This window comes from Culex pipiens, chromosome 2 (assembly GCF_016801865.2).
Source record: "Culex pipiens pallens isolate TS chromosome 2, TS_CPP_V2, whole genome shotgun sequence".
Lineage (NCBI taxonomy): Eukaryota > Metazoa > Arthropoda > Insecta > Diptera > Culicidae > Culex > Culex pipiens.
The window spans coordinates 157,968,774-157,991,803 of record NC_068938.1 but is presented as its reverse complement, the minus strand read 5'-3'; the positions used below and the strand labels follow the sequence as shown (position 1 = coordinate 157,991,803).

The 23,030-nt window shown below is 35.9% G+C and overlaps 1 protein-coding gene and 1 long non-coding RNA gene across 6 annotated transcripts in view; one reads left to right on the top strand and one right to left on the bottom strand.

Moving 5' to 3' along the window:
• LOC120424751 (uncharacterized) overlaps nt 1-23,030 on the top strand; it is a 422,527-nt gene that overhangs the window by 370,796 nt on the left and 28,701 nt on the right. The gene's annotated exons all lie outside the window — the stretch shown is intronic.
• On the bottom strand, nt 8,469-9,378 carry LOC128092973 (uncharacterized). The gene is made up of 3 exons (XR_008212141.1): nt 9,066-9,378; nt 8,880-8,972; nt 8,469-8,778 (listed from the first exon to the last, which is right to left on the bottom strand). It is a non-coding gene; the product is annotated as an uncharacterized LOC128092973 (long non-coding RNA).

The window sequence follows — 23,030 nt, the reverse complement described above, 5'->3', positions numbered from 1 at the left end:
AAGCGAAATTTTGTTTGTTTTTTCACATTTTTATGATTTTTTTGAAAAATACTAAAATTTTCACAAAATGCCTTTTTTTCGAAAACACTCAAAATATACGAAATTTCGCTTCAATTGATACCTATATTGCAAATTTTGATATTTTTAGTATTTTCGAAAAAATACGGTCTTTTTTCGTTTTCATTTAATATTCTACAAAAAGCTCTAATAATGTGAAAAAGCGTACAAAATTTTGCTACGTTTGATATTCATATCGCAAATTTTGAAAGTTTTAGTGTTTTCGAAAAATACTGTATTTTGTGAAAATTGTAGTTTTCAACATAAAAAAACTCTAATAAAGTGAAAACTAATACAACATTTCGCTTCGTTTGATACCTATACTGCAATCTATGAACATTTGAGTACTTTGGAAAAAAATACGGTATGTTGAGAACAAGAACTATCGCTATCGTTATCGAGCCTCAATAATTTTATCGTTGACAACCTTGATAAAAACACAAATGTTTTGTCTTTATCGTTAAAAAATTGGACCATTAATTTTTTAGAATATTTACTTACCATTTTTGTATGGACAGCAGCCAAAATTGTATGAAGACCTGTATGGGTAAACCAATAACAGAAAATTGTTTCTTTGGTCATAACTAGGGTTAGTGAATTTTCACGATTTGGATGATTTCCGTGAATTCCCGTGAAATTTTTTAATTTTCTCAAATCAATTCATTGAAATAACAACATAATAAATATTTCATCCATAAGGATTTTTAAAGTTAATTTTATTAGTTTATTTGAAGAATTGTTAGCAAAACATGAATTACCATAAAATTGTGACAACATTTAATGAGAAGGGAATGCTGCGAATATTTAAATCATGTTAACAAAATCACTCAAAGTAAAAAAAATATTTTCGGAATCAATAAGTTATCCCAAGGAAGATAGCATCAATCATTTGAGTTCAGTTGTTCTCATACCAAAAAGTTTTATTTTTACAAATGTTGGTTTTTCAACCATATTTTGTTAAAATTGACTGAACATGTAAATTGTGATTTTTTTTAATTGCACAGATTTTATTTAAATTTATTTGATTTATTTTTAAGAAATTTCACATTTTGTCTGAGTCTTGTTTAGTTTTCTCGATACTTGATTGGTTGGGTGAATGACTCCCGTGGAAGTTAAACAAAAACCAACCTTTTTTTGTTTTCTGTTATGATTTTGAATAAAATTTTTAATATTTCGCTACAAATTAAAATATTTTAACTGAGCAAAATGTCCCATATAATTAAATTTATTTCAATCATTTTGGCTGATCAAAGAAGAAGATTTTTTTAAGTTTATTTAAGAATAATGTATAATGAAGCATAAAAAGTAGATTGTGTGATTTAAACATAAGATTTTCAGAGTTATTTTTAACATTTTCAAGTTCCGTGAAATTTGGTGTTTTGAAATTGCGGTCCCCGTGAAATTTGCGATTTCTTAGCGTGAAAAATCAGTAAGCCTGGTAATGGGATAGAGGGTTAAGTTGATCATTGGACTGTAATTTATCAAAAACCTTATTTTCCACTCTCCAGCTTCCACCATGTCCTTCCAAACCGTTCCCAAGCCAGGACTGGGCCAGCAGCGGCAGCCATGTGCGAGGCGTGTTTATGTTAATGTATGCATATTCGCTCCATTTTAATCCGTCACAATGAGTAATTAAAAGTGACAGCGCACTCCAAATGTTGTGAACTGCCGCCATCTGCGCGGCTAAGTCCTGCCTGGCGTGACGAAGATGACATTATTTTAGACACCATCATCCTTTCCGGGAGCTGTCACGCGGGCGCTGCTCGGGCAAAATCTGAGCGCTCTGAAACGAGATAAATCTATGAAGACAAGCCACCACTTCGTTGGTGGGGAGGATGGTGGGGAGGAGGGGGGTTTTCGCTCATTTTATCACCGTTCGGTCGGGTTGTTTGGGGGGGGGGGGGGGAAAGCGATATGCAAAAGGTTATGTCGCCCGATGATGTGCCAACACACCACTTCCATGTGTACGAACCAGTTTTTGCTATTTATGTGAGTGTTGGCGCGATGTGATATGATGTATGTTTGCGTGTTGTCATCTCGGAGAACTTGTATCTGGGGCTGGAACGCGTGTGCCGCCACGTCTGGAAATATTAACGGTAACAAATGTCTTTATAAAATGAAAATAATGTCATTTAGGTGAAAGATAAATGTCATCCTGGTTTTAGCGCTCGCATGCAAATGATAAAACACTGACTGCTAGTCCACGGGGAAATGGCAAAGTTTGTAAGCTGGGAAATCTGTTTGAGCTTTGAGTCGTGGAAAAGCTTCACGAGCTGGATGATGATGTATTTGCTCATTTGCAACAATGTCATATACACGATTATAATAAATTAGTCAAAACACCAAACATGAAATCGTTTTGATATTTGCAATTCCTTTCTAAGAACCAAAAAAAAACAAATTGATGTTGACAGTGCGAGGTACATTCCAAATGTTTATAAATGATTCTTAGGTACTTATAAAAAACGATTCAGGTGGTTATGTAACACATTACCTATATGACTAAGAAATTTATCTAAATTTCCATTTTCATGACCAATGTCAAAATCTATGAAGTCTGATGTTCAACCTTCCTGCAGGGCAGAAATAAAATTAAGAATTTTAATTAACTAAGTTTATATCCTTTGATATTCAAATGTTGTGTTCATAAATGTTGATGAAAACATTCGTACCTCGATGCTTGTGTGCTCTCTTATACTAACTGACATTTTGGTGGTTACGAGAAAATCGATTTTTTAACTTTGAATTACTGTTTCTGGGAAACAATTCGACAAACAATTGTCCTAATAATTTTAAAGTATGCTCCTGACATAACTTAAAGACATGGTAAAATATGAAAACTTTCGAAATGCAAAAATAAATTTAGCAGAGAAATTACGAAAAAAAATCATGCTTGCAATTAGCACAAGTGTGTCTTGAACAGTGGTTTGTATGAGTTAGCACAAACGTGCACAGGGCGAATTTTGCAGTTGAGCTAAAATGCTTCTTCGATGGCAGAGTCGTGTATACTTCCAACGTGGCACTTGGTACAAAAGTGCGCACAGTCATTTTATTGTAAAAATCAGGGCTGCGGAGTCGGGTCATGTTTCAAACGACTCCGACTCCGACTCCGACTCCGGCTTTCTCAGATAAGCCGACTCCGACTCCGACTCCGGCTCCGGCTTTCAACAAATGGTAGGCTCCGACTCCGACTCCGACTCCGGCCTACCAACTCTAGCCGACTCCGACTCCGACTCCGACTCCAGCTTTCAACAAATGGTTGGCTCCGACTCCGACTCCACATATTTTTAAATGTTTACAAAGTTAGTTAACTATTATTAGCTAATTATTTTTAAAACATTGATAAATAGGATTATTTAAATACTCTCATGTTTTTCTCAAGAAAAATAAGTTAAGTAAAAGTAAAGTAAAGTAAATAAATGGAAAAAAAGTTTCTAGGTTACAAGTTTTATACGTTATGGAAACAGAAATCAAAAAATATCTTCAGTTTTAGAGGCATTTTGAGAAGAACAGTTTTGTAAGTAAATTTGGATTTATTTGCTTAACCTCAAATTTGAAAATATTTTTTTCAAAGCTAATAAATTTAAATATTAAATTGTTATTTTTGAATGAATAACTAAAAGAAACCTGGCCTTAATGATCTATTGAACATTAAAATTCAAGTCACATGAAAAATATTTTACCCTGGAAATTTTTAATTTATTTTAATTTTAAAATTTTATATACTTTAAAAAGGAGGCGCACGATACTTCGTGAATCTTCACCTTTATTTTCATCTTCTTCTTTATGAATGATCTTGCGCCTCCATCAAAATATATGAAAAAACTTAAAATATAATAAAAAACAAATATCCACAAGTAAAATATTTTCTAGGTCACAAATATTTCATTTTTTTAAGGTACATTGATATGCAATGATTATCACCTTCCGTCATATTGGCGTGGGACAAACAGTATGAGAAAATTCGTACCAGTTGATAATATTTTGATTTTGTTTTTTTTTATAATATTTGAAAAATAAATTAAAATCCTATATTTTGTTCTACACATTTTTTTATTAGTTCATTTTTGTACTGAATTCTTGAGATTTGTTCAACGATAATTTGCAACGATATCAAAATAGTTTACCTAAAATCAACATCAACAATCAATGATTATTTCAAAATTTGTAGCAACTTGTTTTGATATTTTTTGTTAGTTTCAATAATTTTAAATGCAACACTTTGATTTTCTTGTACTCAGTTATAAACAAAATGCGCATGTTGAGTTGCAAGTAAGAGATTGTTATTATCGTTGATTATTTGTTACAAAAGTTAAACTGTCAGTGACTTTTTTCGATTTGCAAAATCAGTGATTACTATTTTTAATTTTTTTATGTACCTCGTAATTTTTTCCTAAAAAATGATTTAACTTAAAACTTCCAAGACGGCTATCGGGTAAAAGATGACTGTGTGTGTACTTTTTTCAGAAACTGGATGAAATTTGGTCAAATTTGAATTGAAAAGGCACATAATTATAGGCAAAAGGAAGCATTCAAGAATCAACTAGATATGTCTGACGACACAACCAATATTTTTTATTATTTTTTAAATTATGATACTACATACTTGGGTAAGAGGTTATCATTTAGTGATTATAGTGTAATAACATAATTAGAGCTTTTCAATCACAATAAAAAGTTTCAAATAATGTCATCTGATAAATCAATTAAAAATATAAGATGTTTTATAAATTAAGCTGTTTTATAGGAAATACTGAACAATAAAAAAAAACAATTTTTTTGTTAAATTTAAGATAACTCCGGCTCCGACTCCGACTCCGGGTTATCAGAAATCTTCGGCTCCGACTCTGACTCCGACTCCAGCTCTTAAAATTTAGCCGACTCCGGCTCCGACTCCGACTCCAGCTGTTCGAGTTTTGACGACTCCGACTCCGACTCCGACTCCAGGTCCCCAAAAAGACCTGACTCCACCGACTCCGGCTCCGACTCCGACTCCGACTCCACAGCCCTGGTAAAAATAGTAGTTATTTGTTGTTTCAATGTTTTTTGCGTAGTAACTTTGAATTGTTGGTAGTTAAAGAACATTTTTCTCAACAATACTTTTTAAAAGACTTGTTTATCGTTAAATTTATTGTGAAAATTGCAGTTTTTGAGAGCAACTACCGTTAAAACTTGAATTTTATGAAGAAAAACTTAGTGAAGTGTGAGGTTTCATAAATATAAGTATGATAATCCATGAAATAGCTTCAATAAGACCAAGTATGACGAAAACCGAATAGATCTACGCTTACAAACAGAAGAAAATGATTTTGTAAAAACTTTGAGCTAGTTTATTTTATTTCCATCATGTCATACGACCTTTTTAGAAATGCAAGATATCCAGGACACAAACCATAGAACTGTTATGGTAGATTGCAGTTAGAACAAGTGTGTCTCTTGCAATGAATTCTTAGTTTGTATCGAATAGAACAAAAGTGCTCCAAAAAAATCAATACTTAGTCTTTGAACATGGACGACCCCTACAGTTGTGCTAAGTGTGCACAACTACGTGAATGATGTTGTTACGTTTTTTTTTTGGTTTGGACGACCCCTGCAGTTGTGCTAAGTTTGCACAACTTCTTGAAGGGTGTTTGAGTTGGATATTTGGGTTAGGCTAAGTGTGTGGTTGGTTAGTGTATGATGTTGTTACGTAATTTTTTGGATTGGACATTCCCTGCAGTTGTGCTAAGTGTGTACAACTACTTAAAAATGTTTTAAATTGGATATTTGAGTTAGGCTAAGTTTGAGATTGGTTAGTGGCTGATTTTGTTACGTAGTTTTTTGGATTGGACGACCCCTGCAGTTGTGCTTAATGTGCACAACTTCTTGAAGGGTGTTTGAGTTGGATATTTGGGTTAGGCTAAGTGTGACATTGGCTAGTGGATGTTATTGTTACGTAGTTTTTTGGATTGGACGATCCCTGCAATTGTGCTAAGTGTGCACAACAAGAGTTCCCAAATGAACCGGTTAGGCTAGGTTCACCTATTGGTTCGGCTTAAACCTCCCTTTGTGGTTCAATCCTGGTTCAGTGAACCATGAACCATTCGTTACACCGTGACATTAGTTACACCGAACATACGTTTCACCGTAAAATTCGTTACACCGCAACATTCGTTACACCGTAACATTCGTTACACCGTAACATTCGTTACACCGTAACATTCGTTACACCGTAACATTCGTTACACCGTAACATTCGTTACACCGTAACATTCGTTACACCGTAACATTCGTTACACCGTAACATTCGTTACACCGTAACATTCGTTACACCGTAACATTCGTTACACCGTAACATTCGTTACACCGTAGTATGGTTACACCGTATCATTCGTTACACCGTAAAATTCGTTACACCGTAGTATGGTTACACCGTAACATTCGTTACACCGTAACATTCGTTACACCGTAGTATGGTTACACCGTAACATTCGTAACACCGACGTATGGTTACACCGTAACATTAGTTACAACGTAACATTCATTACACCATAACATTCGTTACACCGTATCATTCGTTACACCGTAACATTAGTTACACCGTGACATTCGTTACACCATAACATTCGTTACACCGTAGCATTCGTTACACCGTAGTATGGTTACACCGTTACATTCGTTACACCGTAACATTCGTTACACCGTGACATTCGTTACACCGTAACATTCGTTACAACGTGACATTCGTTACACCGTAACATTCGTTACACCGTAACATTCGTTACACCGTGACATTCGTTACACCGTAACATTCGTTACACCGCAGTATGGTTACACCGTAACATTGTTATACCGCAACATTCGTTGCATCGTAGCATTCTTTACACCGTGACATTCGTTACACCGTAATACACCGCAATTAAAACATTTTTTAAGTCGTTGTGCACACTTGGCACAACTGCAGGGGTCGTCCAATAAAAACAAACTTCGTAACAACATCATTCATTCACCAATATCACACTTAGCCTAACTCAAATATCCAATTCAAAAACCCCCCAAGTAGTTGTGCACACTTAGCACAACTGCAGGGGTCATCCATAAAAAAAACACATAACAATAACATCCACTAATTAATCTCACACTTAGCCTACACAGAAAAAAAAATTATGGTAATATTCAATTCAATTCAATTCGGTTTTATTGGTGAATTATCAATATACAATAAGTTCTTTTGGAATACATAACAGAGTTTTGGAGTTCCTTTCAGCTGTGTGTTACATCATAATCCATTTTGGAACAATTGTTGCTTGTAGTTAAGGGGTTATGGTAATATTCATCAGGAAATGGTGACAGATTTTGTGGCAAAATAAATGATTAATTTTACCCCAGAAAATGATGAATTTTCATCATTTTTTGATGAATATTCATCAGGTTTACATTTTTACACATTTTTTATGTAATATTACTCAAAAATAGAGTTAATATTCAACCTTCCAAATTTTCAACATTCCAAAATTCAACTTTTTTTTTCTGTGTAACCCAAATATCCAATTTAAATCATTTTTAAGTCGTTGTGCACACTTAGAACAACTGCAGGGGTCGTCCAATCCAAAAACTACGTAACAATAACATCCACCTACCAATGTCACACTAAGCTTAACTCAGGGGTCATCCAATTTAAAAAAAAAAACTCTGCCACTAAATAATTATTTGACACACTTCGTCTAACTTACAACTTCTTCACGTATCCAAATGTGCACACTTGTGCTAATTGCCTTCCAAAATAGTGCTCCATAATATTGCTCAAACTAGTACCCTTTAAAAAGTTTGACAGTTCTCAATCTGAGGAATCTGCCTACGAAATCGGTTGTCTTCTAAAACGACCGACCAGTAAACCTACTAAGTTGGCATGCGTCGATGCCAACGTTTCAGTCGATCAATTATTCGGCAAATTAGATTGGCTTTAGTCGGGCATGCACGGAAACACACTAAGTTGGTCAAATAATCGGTCAATGAAATACGTTTTAGTGTTGTTTACTAAATGGACTTAGGTAAATTATTGTACAAAGTTTGGTAAGTATTTTCTTAGTGTTTCAATAGTCATTTTTTTGAAAAATAGGCAAGTTTATTGTTTCAAGTGTTTGCTTGTTTTTAAATGTTTTCAAGGTGATGAAGAAAAACATAGTTTTGAGGTAGCGGTCCCAGCAGAAGGCCCGGCGCTTCAATTGACCATCGGTGTATTTACTTAAATCTTCTGGGGTAAGTTTTGTAAACAATACGCATCCAAACTTAGTCGGTTAATTGATCGGCCGGCTCAGATTGAGAACTGTCAAACTTTTTACAGGGTGGCTTGACCTTTTGAAAACACGCAAATCCATAAAAATACGATTACACTATAATATTATGGTAATTTGCCAGGTGTCCTTGCCCTGTAGAAAAAACACCCTACTGTTCCTAAAATATAATCGGGTTTAGTCGGATGCATCGACTGACGAAATAACCGACTAATCGGCCGATGTTGCAACATACGCTTATGGAAATTTAACCCAGACGTAAGCCGACGAATCGGTATTCGCAATCAGCCAACTCGATCATACGAAGTTGGCCGATTAGTAGGTTGATTAAAATCACTGTCCCCGGAGAAATGCGGGAACCTGCGTCTTAATGGAACCGGCGTATGAATTAGCTGCCAAAAAGTTATGGATTACATACCTACAACGTCTCGGCTGCTAGTTCAATCACCTAAAAATAAATTTACGAATTAGAAATTTTTTAGAACTTCCGAAAAAGTTCCAAATGTTCTGTGATTAAAATTTATTCGATATTTCATAACAAAAACTTACCCCAGAAGATTTAAGTAAATACACCGATGGTCAATTGAAGCGCCGGGCCTTCTGCTGGGACCGCTACCTCAAAACTATGTTTTGGTTCATCACCTTGAAAACATTTAAAAACAAGCAAACACTTGAAACAATAAACTTGCCTATTTTTCAAAAAAATGACTATTGAAACACTTAGAAAATACTTACCAAACTTTGTACAAGCTCCTTTTTGCTACAACATTGAAAATTGCAGGAATTCCGGTTCAAATTAACGCAGACAATAATTTACCTAAGTCCATTTAGTAAACAACACTAAAACGTATTTCATTGACCGATTCTTTGACCAACTTAGTGTGTTTCCGTGCATGCCCGACTAAAGCCAATCTAATTTGCCGATTAATTGATCGACTGAAACGTTGGCATCAACGCATGCCAACTTAGTAGGTTTACTGGTCGGTCGTTTTAGAAGACAACCGATTTCGTAGGCAGATTCCTCAGATTGAGAACTGTCAAACTTTTTACAGGGCATGATGAAAAATAAGAGAGCACATCCATGATGCGTTCGAAAATGTCAGTTAGTACAAATGGTTGCAGGGCGATATCTCCGCGTAGGAAACGAATTTTTCAGATCTCTTAGAAGCGTTTTGTAGGGGATTTAATTAGCTAAAAGATGTCATCATTAACTCATTTTGGCCCAAAAGTCAGTTAGTACATCAGAGCACAGAGGCATCGACATATCGGCAATTACAATTTTTGGTGAAAATATACCACGTAATTGCTCTGTCAACTTAACTATCAGGCGAGTCTAAAACCAGCAATTGCCAATTCCAGCTCCCAGCGACAAGCTCAAACAGTCCGCAGTTTGTTCAATTTAGTTTGCCCAGAAAATTACTACCCACGAACTATGCCAACACACCCATCGTCCGTTCCCCGTTTGCCATCTGGCGTTTCGGTTATTCCGGAAAACGGGATCGCTCTCTCACAACTGCTGGCGCAGAATAATTACACGTCAAACCGTATCGGTGCCAAACTATCGTTATGGCACATAACCTCGTTTTTTAATGAAACCCCTGGCAGAACACCCGAAAGGACTGCTGGCAGGTTTTGAGACAGGACCAGACAATATGCCACCGTTGGACGGACGGACTGCCCTCGCACTCCTCTTCCTGGGGGGGAGGAAAACCCCGAAACATCGTCGCGATAACGATCAGCAATTCGGTGAATATGACAAAATTTCAACGAAACGAAACCCGCCTTTTTGCCCCCAAAACAGTCAATGTGGCGGTTGGTCCCTTGGTCGGAAAGATGCTTACTGGCTCCAATTACGGAGTAGGGACCAACAGCCGGGTTCAATTTCACCTTCCCTTAACGACCAACACCTTTCTGGACGTGGCCGGGCACGGAAATATATTGCCTTTCGCAGTGTGTGACGCCCACGTGCACACTAGGGTGACAAGGAAAAATTCTTTAGGTAAAAATAAGTAACTGTGCAAATTTTGGGCTAAAACGACTAAGGTATAAGGGTCGCTTTTTATCATTGCAATTTGTATGGGAAAAACAGAAAAAATGTATGGGGAAAAGCAAAAACTTCAAAATTCCACCAAAAGATGGGGTTACATTTGGCGGATCATTGTCAAGAATGAGATTCTTGAGTAAAATTTTAGGAAAAACAGCTTTGTCGAGGACCGCAAATCGATCCGAGCTAACGCTGACGAGTTATTAGCGATTTAAAGAAGATGTTTTTGTATGAAAAGATTTTTGTACCAAACTTAACGATCTATAGCGACCGCTCAAAATTTTCACAATGACTTATTTTTGCCACCTTTGGTATCAGGAAGTATCGCTGAGGTTGTCTTTTTTTTGTATTTTCACCCTAGTGCACACGAAACCGGATAGGGTTACTGATTGCTAGTATACTTTCGATACCCCCCTCAAAAATGCAAAAAAATCCTGTCTTGTGCTAGGACAATCGCCAATCATGCTTTACAAAAAAAATATATGAAATTTGTGAAAATATGTGCTTTTTAAATAGAAGTCTACACAGTAAAAAAAAACATGGTGAAATTACATCTAAAAAGGGGTACATCTTTTATGTCAGAACCAAGCTTTAATTTTACCTCTAATAATGTGTAAATTTACATCTGGCAGACACTAGGAAAAAATATCTGTACCGTAATCTGGGGTGAATCGGGACTACAGTCTGAATAGGGACAGCAGTTTTTAGAGCACTTAAAGCTTTTAAATTTGGAAATCGATGTACACATTTTGTTGGTCTGAGTCTGTTCTAACCGAAACCAACCAGAAAAATCAAAATATTGTGCTCCAACATGGTTAAAAGTGCTGTCCCAATTCGCCCCATGTGTCCCGATTGACCCCAGTTTACGGTAATCCTAAATAAATATTTAACCGGCGATAGTTATATCTGTGATATCCTGAAGCTTAAAAGTAAAACACAATATTGCGGTTTGCAATGCACCGCTTTATTCCACCATCTTCGTACACTGACTGGCTCTCTCGAGCGCTCACACGCTTAATCGTCTTTACCTAAACTCAACACTAATTTAGCCATCACACGGCTAATCTAGAATGCCACATCCTCCCCTTCGATAATTTATGAATGAATGATAACTTAAAAACTATCACTTGTATTTTAACTCTTAAATCTAAGTCTTCGCTGAATTGTATCGTAGAAATGAGAACACAGCGTTCGGTCCCTCCGGTAGTAATCATTAGTCTGTTGAATTCCAAACGGTTGCTACTTCTGTTCTTCCCTCTTCCTCTGCTACCGCTGAAAAGAAAGAAAAAAAAGACAAACGAGAAAAAAAAACAGAGAAAAACCACCCACAACAAATACATAATATTAACCGAACCGTGGTCTTAATCAAATTCAGCAACTTATACCATAAGGTACAAAACATATTTCATAATTTTCCTATAATCTTCGGAAATGCAAATCCCTTATCCTAGTTTGCCTGTTTTTCCTAATTCCTTTTGTTAACATTGATCAGCCTTACCCACAAACATTTTAGTTTATATTTCTTCAAATTATACATTTACCATAGAATTAAATGAACATAGCATTTTAATAACTTTTTCTAGTGCTATCTTTAACATCCCTTACAAATAATAACTATCCTATGTATAATTCTAATCATCATCTGAAGTCGACTGGAAGGTAGCGCATCATCACGACCTAAACCTTATCAAGACACCTTTGGGAAGGCGACTTATCGTATGTCAACATTAGTTGAGTAAAAATTGAATTGAATCCGCGTTGCAAATGCCAGTACCCATACTCTTCAAGGGTGTTTTCCTTGTGGAAACTAGGAACTATCGTTTGTATTTTCAAATTGACATTTTAATCCAGGTACAAGTAAAATGATGTCTGAATTCCTACATTATACAAATTTCATCAGCTCATCAGCATTAACTTGGCGTTCTCTATTGCGAGATTCCTACTCAAAACCAAATGTCCGAAGGTTTGATTGTTGAGGCAATTGCAATCCTCTTTTTATACCTATTCTCCCATCCATCGGAGTTCAAACTGACTACCTTTGGATTGTTAGTCAAACTGCTTAACAGCGACTCTACCGAGACAGGACAAATCTCGGGACAAATTGCTATTTATCTTCCACTATCTCCTGCTTCTACCCGACCAATAACAAAACTCTTCTTTATTGAGGTTTTGCAGCGCGACTGCGTTTCAATGTAGGTGGCGCCAAAATGAGGTTACTTGCCTAAAATCGTATGCCTTTCTGCCGGATTAAAGAAACAAAATCGATTATTTCTCATGATTCCCTGCATCAATCTTAATGAAGCTGGTTGCAAAAGACGAGATTTTGAAATAATGAACATCAATTTTTGGGCGCGCAAAAATTTGTGAACTTTTTCTTTAAAAAAACATGTTTTGGAACACGAAAAAAAAATTAGTTTCCTCGTATATATCAATGAAATAAACAGTTAGGTACATAGTTGATAACAGATGTGTTAACGTATATTCAACAATTTTTATTGATTTTGGACAGACTTTAAAGCCAAATAGTCCAAATTATTATCTTTTTCTAAATTTACAGTTTTCTCATAGAAAAATCAAACAAATATTGGAAAGTTGTACATCAAACTGTTGGAAATAATTTTTCTCATCCGAATCCGGCATAAGTTATATAAAATTGTTGATTGTGAAAAAAAAATTCGAAAAAAAATCATAGGGTCTTTTAGCTTTGCTGCAAAACTTCTTTCGCCATTATTAATCCACAACCAATTCACAATAGAGCCAAACTCGGGTACCATGTCTCACCTTTTTCCGAAAATGTTGAAAGCACGTGTAACCATCTTACATATAGAAAATGTTGAAAGCACGTGTAACCATCTCCCTATCATGTGAGCCATTTATTTTGCCTTACGTTTCAATGGTACTGTTAATAGGGTCCTAAAGCTCAAGGTAAATGTTTATGTACAACGGTGAAAACACGCTTAAACCCATTTATTAACACTTTTTTACTTTAACGCAAAAAAAAATGTCAAGACATTTTTTTTAACGATAACTGATTTATCATTAACTTAAACTGTAACGACTAACTTGAAGAATCACTTCAGATTAAAATATTTGGTCATAAGTTTAACCAGACTCATTTTTCCATAACACTTTCTACATCTGTTAACCTTTGACTAAAGCCATCTCAATTCTTTTGGCTTCCGCTTGCCATGGGCTAAATCCACCATCTTTTCCAAACACATGATAGTTTAAGTTGGTCTAGGGCTGAACCCGGCTCAACTGTCAGCAACTCTTCTTTTCTTTTTTTAGGAAGGTCATGGGCTAAACCCGACTCCTCTTTTCAGACACACTTTAGTTTGAAGTTGGTCTTGGGCTAAACCCGACTCAACACTTTCGGCTTTCGCTGGCCATGGGCTGAACCCACCATCTTTATCCAAACACGTTAGTTTAAGTTGGTCATGGGCTAAACCCGGCTCAACTGTCAGCAACCTTTCTTTTTTTTAAGAAGGTCCCGGGCTAAACCCGACTCCTTTTTCCAAACACACTTTAGCTTGAAGTTGGTCTTGGGCTAAACCCGACTCAACACTTTTGGCTTTCGCTGGCCATGGGCTAAACCCACTTTTTCCAAACACATGATAGTTTAAGTTGGTCTAGGGCTGAACCCGACTCAACTGTCAGCAACACATTTTTTTTAGCAGGTTATGGGCTGAATCCACTTTCTATTTCAACTCTTTGTCTGCTGGTCTTGGGCTAAACCCGACTCAACTTTTTGAAACCTATTGCATTTTTTTTTCGACCAAGACATCCATTCTTAAATTTCAAAAACACTTTGGTTATAGTTGGAAATGGGTCCAACTTGACTCAACTACCTGAAACTCATATAGGCAAAACTTAAACGAATGATCGTGTATACAATCTAACTGCATTTAAACTCTCTTGATTTTTTTTCCATTCTTTGTCTATACTTTCGTGTGAAACTTCCTTAAATAAACAACCGAACTGTACCTCCAGACCATTTATTGTTCTTATAGTTCTCCCATCGAATCTAATCGAATTTCATCGTAACACATCCAAATCGGTAATTTACATTACTTGACCAGAACAGTTGGAATACTTTCATCATTTATTTGAAGATAGAAAAATTACAAACTATTTTTAAATAAACCTGAAATCAAATAACTTGACGCAATTATTATTGTGACCCTTCATATTTATTAATTAACATTGGCAGTAAAAAAAAATCTCTTTTTAGGTTCCTTTTGTTTAATTTTACTGACTTTTCTCTTCATACTAACTTTCAATGAATCGTACCTATCAGCTGCTTGCCGAATCGAAGCATCTCTATTTCTAATTTAAAATCTTGTTCTATATTTTTTTCAAAACACGTCGGCTAAATCCCCACATGTTTTTTTATAACACTCACACTCCCTCCATTTCTCATTTATAAAATGTGTAGAAATTGATCAGGGTCCATACTTTAACTTTTAATACTGCTTCGTCACCAAAATGCTTAATTGACTTCTGCCAAGCCTGCTAAAAATCCTGATATCATAAATTTACTATTTGATTTTCTATTGTATCATTTGCTATCAAAATTGGCATCAAATTCATAAATACTAACACACAACTAGATTGTTCAAATTCCATGTTTTTTTCGTATAGTCTTATAGTCCTTGACTCAGATTTTCCTTGATCTGATATGCACTCTAACAGGTTGCCGTATCCAATACAACAATAAATTACATATTACGTTTACATGACATTTTTTTGAATTGTTCATCTTGCTCAGTAAATAATGTTTTAACTACACAACAATTATTTTATCATTAGCAGCAATATATTGCTCATAATATTGTGGATTTAGCTGATAGCCGGATTTTCTTATGGTAATTGGAAACGGTAGTGGATAGGCCTAGGGATTCCTGTTTGGTGTGAAAAATGTTCATTCACAGATAAATTATGGATTAGAATTTTGATCTTAAATCACTTCTCCAACATCAGTAATAATTGTTCGATTGTTTTTGCAAATTTTTAATTCAGCTGAAAATATTTAATTTTTCTTGAAAATTGATACTTTTTTTTAAAACATGAACACCCCTAGGGTTGGCTGGATGCCGCCAACATGCGACCGCGTGCTTCGTTTGTTTCTCAACACTGCTGCAGTTGGATGGTGACGCGAAGTGAGGAGGGAGATGCTTTCACTTTTTTCCGATCTGGCCCGCCGCCTATTTCGACAGTCGTTGAGCCGACGGCCGTTTCCAACGACCGAGTCCAGTAAGGAACTGACCGTACAATACTGAACCACAATAAAACAACTCCCAGCTCAATCACAGAAAACCCCTATCTACTTCTTAGATTTAGTCACTGTACTCACAGTTGTTTATTTTATTCGTTCACCTCCTCAAGCGCCGACTCATAAACCTTCCTTCACTTACTACCAAACACAGTTCGACACGGCTCTTACCCATTAAAAACGCCTTCCTCCTCCGCAACCACTCATTTTTATTCACCGAATGGAATTCGACCGACGATGCCTCTTCAATGTCGGGTTCTTGTCGGACTCTACTCACGCACTGGGTTAACCCAAGAGCTCCGTCAAGCAAATAAAAACAAAACAAACTCCACGCGTGCAAAATCTACAATTTTCTTTTCCTTTTTCACAAAAACACAATATTACAGATTAATTCACTACTTTTCTCCACAAAACAAGGGAAAATCATCATGGCAGGATCGCCAATGTGATATCCTGAAGCTTAAAAGTAAAACACAATATTGCGGTTTGCAATGCACCGCTTTATTCCACCATCTTCGTACACTCACTGGCTCTCTCGAGCGCTCACACGCTTAATCGTGTTTACCTAAACTCAACACTAATTTAGCCATCACACGGCTAATCTAGAATGCCACAATATCTAGCTTACTGAATCCGCGCCCCAACCCGCAAGGCCAACTCGCCACTGTGAAACTGGACGATAAAAGCAAATGTACCTCTATGTACCGTATTTGCAGTAAATACAGTATACAATGTACGGAGCACATAGAGTTACATTGGCTTTGATCGTCCAGTTTTCACAGCGGCGAGTTGGCCGTGTGGGTTTGGGCGCGGACTTAGTTAGCTAGACATAACTATCGCCGGTTTGATATTTTTTTTAGGATTACAGATATTTTTTCCTAGTTTCTGCCAGATGTAAATTTACACATTATTAGAGGTAAAATTAAAGCTTTTTTCTGACATAAAAGATGTACCCCTTTTAAGATGTGATTTTACCTTGTTTTTTTTTACTGTGTAGACTTTTTTTAAAAAGCACATATTTTCACGAATTTCATATATATATTTTTTTGTAAAGCATGATTGGCGATTGTCCTAGCGCAAGACAGGATTTTTTTGTATTTTTGAGGGAAGTATCGAAAGTATCTACGTGTATCCCCCCGTTTTTTTTTTTTTAATTTTCATTTGTTCAAACGAATGCTGTCCCTTTTCAACGGGATTGGTCGTTTCGACCACAGAATGGCAGCCAAATGGGTTTTGGGTTTTGGGTTTTGGGTTTTGGGTTTTGGGTTTTGGGTTTTGGGTTTTGGGTTTTGGGTTTTGGGTTTTGGGTTTTGGGTTTTGGGTTTTGGGTTTTGGGTTTTGGGTTTTGGGTTTTGGGTTTTGGGTTTTGGGTTTTGGGTTTTGGGTTTTGGGTTTTGGGTTTTGGGTTTTGGGTTTTGGGTTTTGGGTTTTGGGTTTTGGGTTTTGGGTTTTGGGTTTTGGGTTTTGGGTTTTGGGTTTTGGGTTTTGGGTTTTGGGTTTTGGGTTTTGGGTTTTGGGTTTTGGGTTTTGGGTTTTGGGTTTTGTTTTTGTTTTTGTTTTTGTTTTTGTTTTTGTTTTTGTTTTTGTTTTTGTTTTTGTTTTTGTTTTTGTTTTTGTTTTTGTTTTTGTTTTGTTTTTGTTTTTGTTTTTGTTTTTGTTTTTGTTTTTGTTTTCGTTACAGAAACATCAAAACTGAATGTTGAAACCAGGCTTTTTATTTAAATTTTATATTTTTTTTAGTTTTTGCCCCTCCCCCCCCCCCCCCCCCCCCCCTCTTGACTTTGGTCAGAGCCGAGGGTCATAAACTTCAAAAAATATTTGCAATGGCCTAACAGGGTGGCACAATTTTTCGCTATACTTCTTTATGGCTCAAAATGTGCGGTTGTTTGTCCCCTAAAACATATAAAGAAATGAATTTAAAAAATACGTATTGGTCAAATTAAATTTTTGTGAAAAAGATAATTTAAAAACTGGCATTTTTTCCTTTTTGATTATTTGTGAATAGTTTTCATCAATACCTACAATTTTGTCGAAGACACCAAATCGATCAGAATATTACTTCAAAAGTTAAAGATTTTCGAATATGTACGTACAATTTTTGTATGGACTGCTGCCAAAATTGTATAGAGCCTTGTATGGGTGACCCAAAGGCACAAAATAATTTTATTGGTCATTGGGACTCCACAAAATTTAAACTAAATCACTAATATAGATAAATCCATTTCCGATATTGGTGGACAATTGCTCGTATACAAAATATCGCTTTTCTTTTTTTTTTTCATTGCTGTAAAAAATCAACATTTTCACTACTTGACGAGACACCCAACAACATCGATCATGTAGGTGGACGTCCGTGTCGAATAAATTAATTCCACCTGGGGGGGATTAACGGGATCATTACATTTCCATTTAGGGGCACACATCTCCCCATGAAGGCACACACACACACACCCTTAAAAACAGGTGGAAGGAGGTGTTGTGTTCGGAAAAGTCCCCACAGGACCCGGTGTAGGTCCCCGTGTCACACCGGTGCTTGTTATCTGTAACCGGTTCTACGCGGGGGGGAGGGACAAAATTGACAATTGAGACAACATGGTTTATGGCGGCCCTGTTCCATGATGGGAGTAGGGGGCCGGGGGAGCTTCGTGGGCGTGTAAAGCGATTAAAACGCGTGAGTTTCCCACGGGGGATAATGCGTTTCCGTTGTTTTGAACGTGGGCCACGGTGGAATGTCAAATGTAAATGCGTCGCTGTAAAAGTGATCGCTTTTGGTTCTGTGACCGGGTGATTAAAGAGTACAATTGCGTGAATTGGTGTCCCAGGTAGTGTCCATTGATAGCAAACAACTGAAGGAACCCACAAGGGAGTGTCATAAAAATAACTTCAATTTGTGTCTATTTTTGCTAAGCCCTGTCGCTTCACAGTTGTTCTGGTGTTCTCTGCCGTATAAATAAATCAGGCCAAAATACATTCTAGTTCTCCTAACTTGCGTTTACTATGGAAGGTAAAAATAATAATGCTTGTGGAATTGATTTGGACATGCTTTGTTGTAGTTTTCTTTTTATAATTTCGTAATCCGTTTAATTAAGTGAAACAAGTTTGAACCTATTGCAAAAGACATTTAAAACATTATTATATTATAAGAAATACGGAATAATAAATTAATAATACATTGATTAAAAATCTATAATAGAAAAACAAAACAACTGTGTGTTTTTATTTATTTATTCGTCAAACATACGTAGACTACATGATCGTTGCTTAGTTTCTAATTACAAGGGGGGAACATCTATCTTTGATTGTAGAACTGTTTTTTCATGGTGGATTTTGTCATTGTGAAATCGATTATGTTATTATATTTGTTATAAGTTTCCATCATTCTATGCATGGGCCCGTGTTTAGCGTAGTCAGTTCTGTGAAAATGCAATGCGAAAGGCTCACGTGCTCTCAATACGCGTGTGGGTTCATAGAAATTTAATGTTTGTAACAACTCTGGAGAATTAATTCGGTTTGCAATAAGATCATTTACGAACGAGAGAGAGGCGAATTCACGACGCTTTGCAAGTGTTTCTAAGCTTATTAACATACAGCGTGCAATATACGAAGAAAGGGGAAACACTGTCCACCCAATTTTACGAAGAGCAAATAGTAAAAATTGTTTTTGCACTGATTCAATACGGGTTTCGTGTGTTTTGATGTGTGGACACCACACGACGGTACAATATTCAAGAATAGAGCGAACATAAGCTATGAACAATGTTTTCAATGTATAGGGGTCCTAAAAGTTATAATAAGTTGAGCATATTAGTTGCTTTGAATACCATCGTGTTTTAATGTTCGATGAAAGTCATTTTAGAGTCAAGTATGACTTCTAAATCTCTATTATTTGAACAGGTTTCAACTGTCTGGTTGTCTAGTTTAACGTTTATATTTGGCTTATTTATTTTTCTGCTGAACAAGATCGATGTACACTTTTTAATGTTAAGTTGTAAAAGGCTACGACAGTACAAATCCATGATATTAACAAATGATCAATAAACATTTTTCACTAATGAAGTGGTTGAAAATTAAAAAGTATGAGATTAATTCAACTATAGAATCAAATAAATATTTAAAATAAGGCCGGTGCAAATTTTATTTTTATGTCAAGTTAATGTCAGCTTCTTTGCATCATTGATACGGTCATTCAACTATTCATCAGCTATTCCACGTCAACCCAGCAGGATCCAGATCAAAAGTGTTCCGATTTATCTCAATTATGGAATCGGAGATTCTTGGCAACATAATTAGTGTTTTTTTGTTTGGCGCTTGGAGTAGTCCTATCCGAAAATGCAGTTTTTTACAATTTTTTTTGTGAAAAATGCATTTTTAAAAACTACAAATCTCCAATTTACTTGCCAACAAACAGCACGGCAGAAAGTTTCTTTGCAGCAAAAAAAAAACCGTCATTCCTTAGATGTTTTGAAAACAAACGGTTGCAAAACAACTGGAAAATGCATTTTAAACAACTTTTTCGTTCAAATATTGAAACCACGGATTGTTATTTCAATTTTAATATTTTTTTGCCATATTAAGGCCGTTGCCAAAGCTCAAAGTTTATGTCGCACCCCCCCCCCCTCCTTTTCAAAATCAGTCCGAAAAATCAGGAAGCAAAAGAAAATATTTTATCAAAAAACATCAAATTTTTAATGGAAATAGAAGTCTAATCAACTGAAAACAATTTGAAAATCATATGTAGTCTGGGATCGATAAAACATATTTTGAATTTTGTGAATTTCCGTGGTACAGTATAACGAAAAGTTTTTTTTTTTCGCCGAAAAAAAACGTTTCGGAAATATTTAGATATTTGGAAAACTATAAAAATCAAAAATCAAAATCAAATTATTCGCTCTACAGCATTGCCTTGGCGTTCTCGATTGCGAGATTCCTACTCGAAACTAAGTGTCCGAAGGCTTGATTGTTGAGGCAATTGCAACCCTCTTTTTACACCTTAGCTTCCATCCACCCCGGGATTCGAACTGACGACCTTTGGATTGTTAGTCCAACTGCCTACCAGCGACTCCACCGAGACAGGACCAAGGGAGACGACTGCTACACCTGGACTGAGCTAACGACCTAACCTTTTTAGGTTAGTTCGGGGCCAACATTTACTACCCGTCCGACGGAAGGCGTGATCAGACAAATCTCGTCTCGAAAAATGCCACCGGGACCTTCTGGGATCGAACCCAGGCCGACTGGGTGAGAGGCAATCACGCTTACCCCTACACCAAGGTCCCGGCTATAATGATTGCAAAATAACTATTGCAGGTTTATCCATGGTTTGTAATTTAATTATTTTTGCCCCATCCCCCTTGACTTTGGCCAGAGTCGAGGGTCACATGTAAACTTCAAAAAATATTTGCAACGGCCCTAAAACTACTAAGTTTTGAACAAGAAACCTTTTAAGCCACTAAGAAATATGGCAAAAATGATGCCGCTGAGTTATGTATTTTTGAAAATATCGTATTTTTCTAAGCATGGAAATCTTGCCTAATAATTTCTTTAATATCGTTGAAGCAAAAACGTAAATTTTCGGTTTTTTAATTGATACCCGTTACTTTTCTCTTCATTTTGTTTCAATGCTTATAAAATTTCCTACAAACTCGCAAAAAAAAACATTGAAGATTTGTCTTTTCAATTTTAATATACAGCCACATATTAATAAAGAAACAAGTCAAACAGTTCTTGCTTGAATTTAGTAGCGATTCTTAAACTTATTAAAAACTGAGTTATCATTAAGTTTGAAATATGGGAATAATATGGGAAAAACATTTATTTACCCTTTTCGTAAATTTTAATGTATTGTCGAAAAAAACTTTCCAGCTATTTCTTATACTGTCCAGATTCGATTATCCGAAGGTTTCGAAAAAGAACAATTACTTCGGATAATCGAATCACGATTTTTTTTCGACCCGTAATCTAATCCAAAATTCGTCATTCGGTTATCCGAGGTCCCGAACGAACCATCCGATAATCGAACTTCGAAAATCAAAACATAGGATAATCGAGGCTTCGCATAATCGAGTCTGGACGATATTTAATAACAAAACTAATTAAGATGTGAAGAATCGATTTCATGATTAAGTGCACATGTTTCTGGAGACATCAAAGCTCATGTTTCTCCTCGAATTGAGTATGCTCAGAAATTTTGTTGGTCGGTGTAATGAATATCCAGAAAACAATGGTTTTCAAAAACATAACTGAAAACCAATTCGAGATCATGACAGCATTCCTTCATGCTCGACAAAGATAATTGTCAAAATCAAAATACATTTTTTTGTACCTTCTGATCTATCATTCCACAAAAAAAAATGTTGAACAAAATTATTCTTCAATTCGAGATTCAAGAAAAACACCCGATTTAATATCACCAAAAATAGAGCCTTTCTTACAAAAGGATAAAACTCCGAAAAATATATTGGAGCAATTAATTTTTCAGAAACATAATGATACCATCCAGTGAGAATTTGACCTAAAGCTTCGAATCTTTTTAGACTAAACCTCGAATGCATTTTTTTTTTAAATTTCGGAAATACATTATGGGTCGCAAGATAATTATATTTAATTAAGAAAAACTTATTGGATTGACATTATTAGAAAAAAATAAAGGGTACTCAGTCTTTAATGTTAGTCTATGATTAACTTAAAAAAATATGTATCGATATTGCACTTTGTCGATCTATTATCAAAAGCCAGAAAGAACACTTTCACGCGCAGCGTAAAACGCGCAAGCGTAAATCTGCTGGCGTATATGCTTCGACTTGACGACCGGGACTTTTTATTTGATGTTCAGTATATGATTCTGTATAAAACCAAAAATTTAATAGGAAAAAATAGGGTAAAAATAAGACGAAAAACACTAATATGGCTATATCTCTGGAAATACATTTTGGAAAAGCTTCAAATTTTGGGCCCAAGCAGTTTATGGCGCATGTTTTCGAATGGCTTTTTGTTTGAAACTAAATTCTTTTAATTTAATAGTGTTATCTGTAAAATAATCCAAAAAATACCTCTAAATATGTCTTTGACCTCATTAACTGGTCGAAAATTGTGAATCGAAAAATAAAATGTTTGTCTCCGACCCCACGGCTACAAATCTGAAATATAAAAATTGTGGGTTTTACGAGCGGTTTTCCAATGATGGAAGGCACAAATTTTTAAGAGCGGATACAGACATCGCACAAGTATTTCAGAAAAAGGGCTCTCAAAAATCAGGCTTTGAGTTCCGGGTTTCGGGCCGAAATTCAATCGAAAGAGCACATGAAAACCTTCAAATTAGTAATAGGATTTTTTTCTGGGACGATTCCCCGCCGGACACGATTTTTTTAAGATTTCTGAAAAAAAG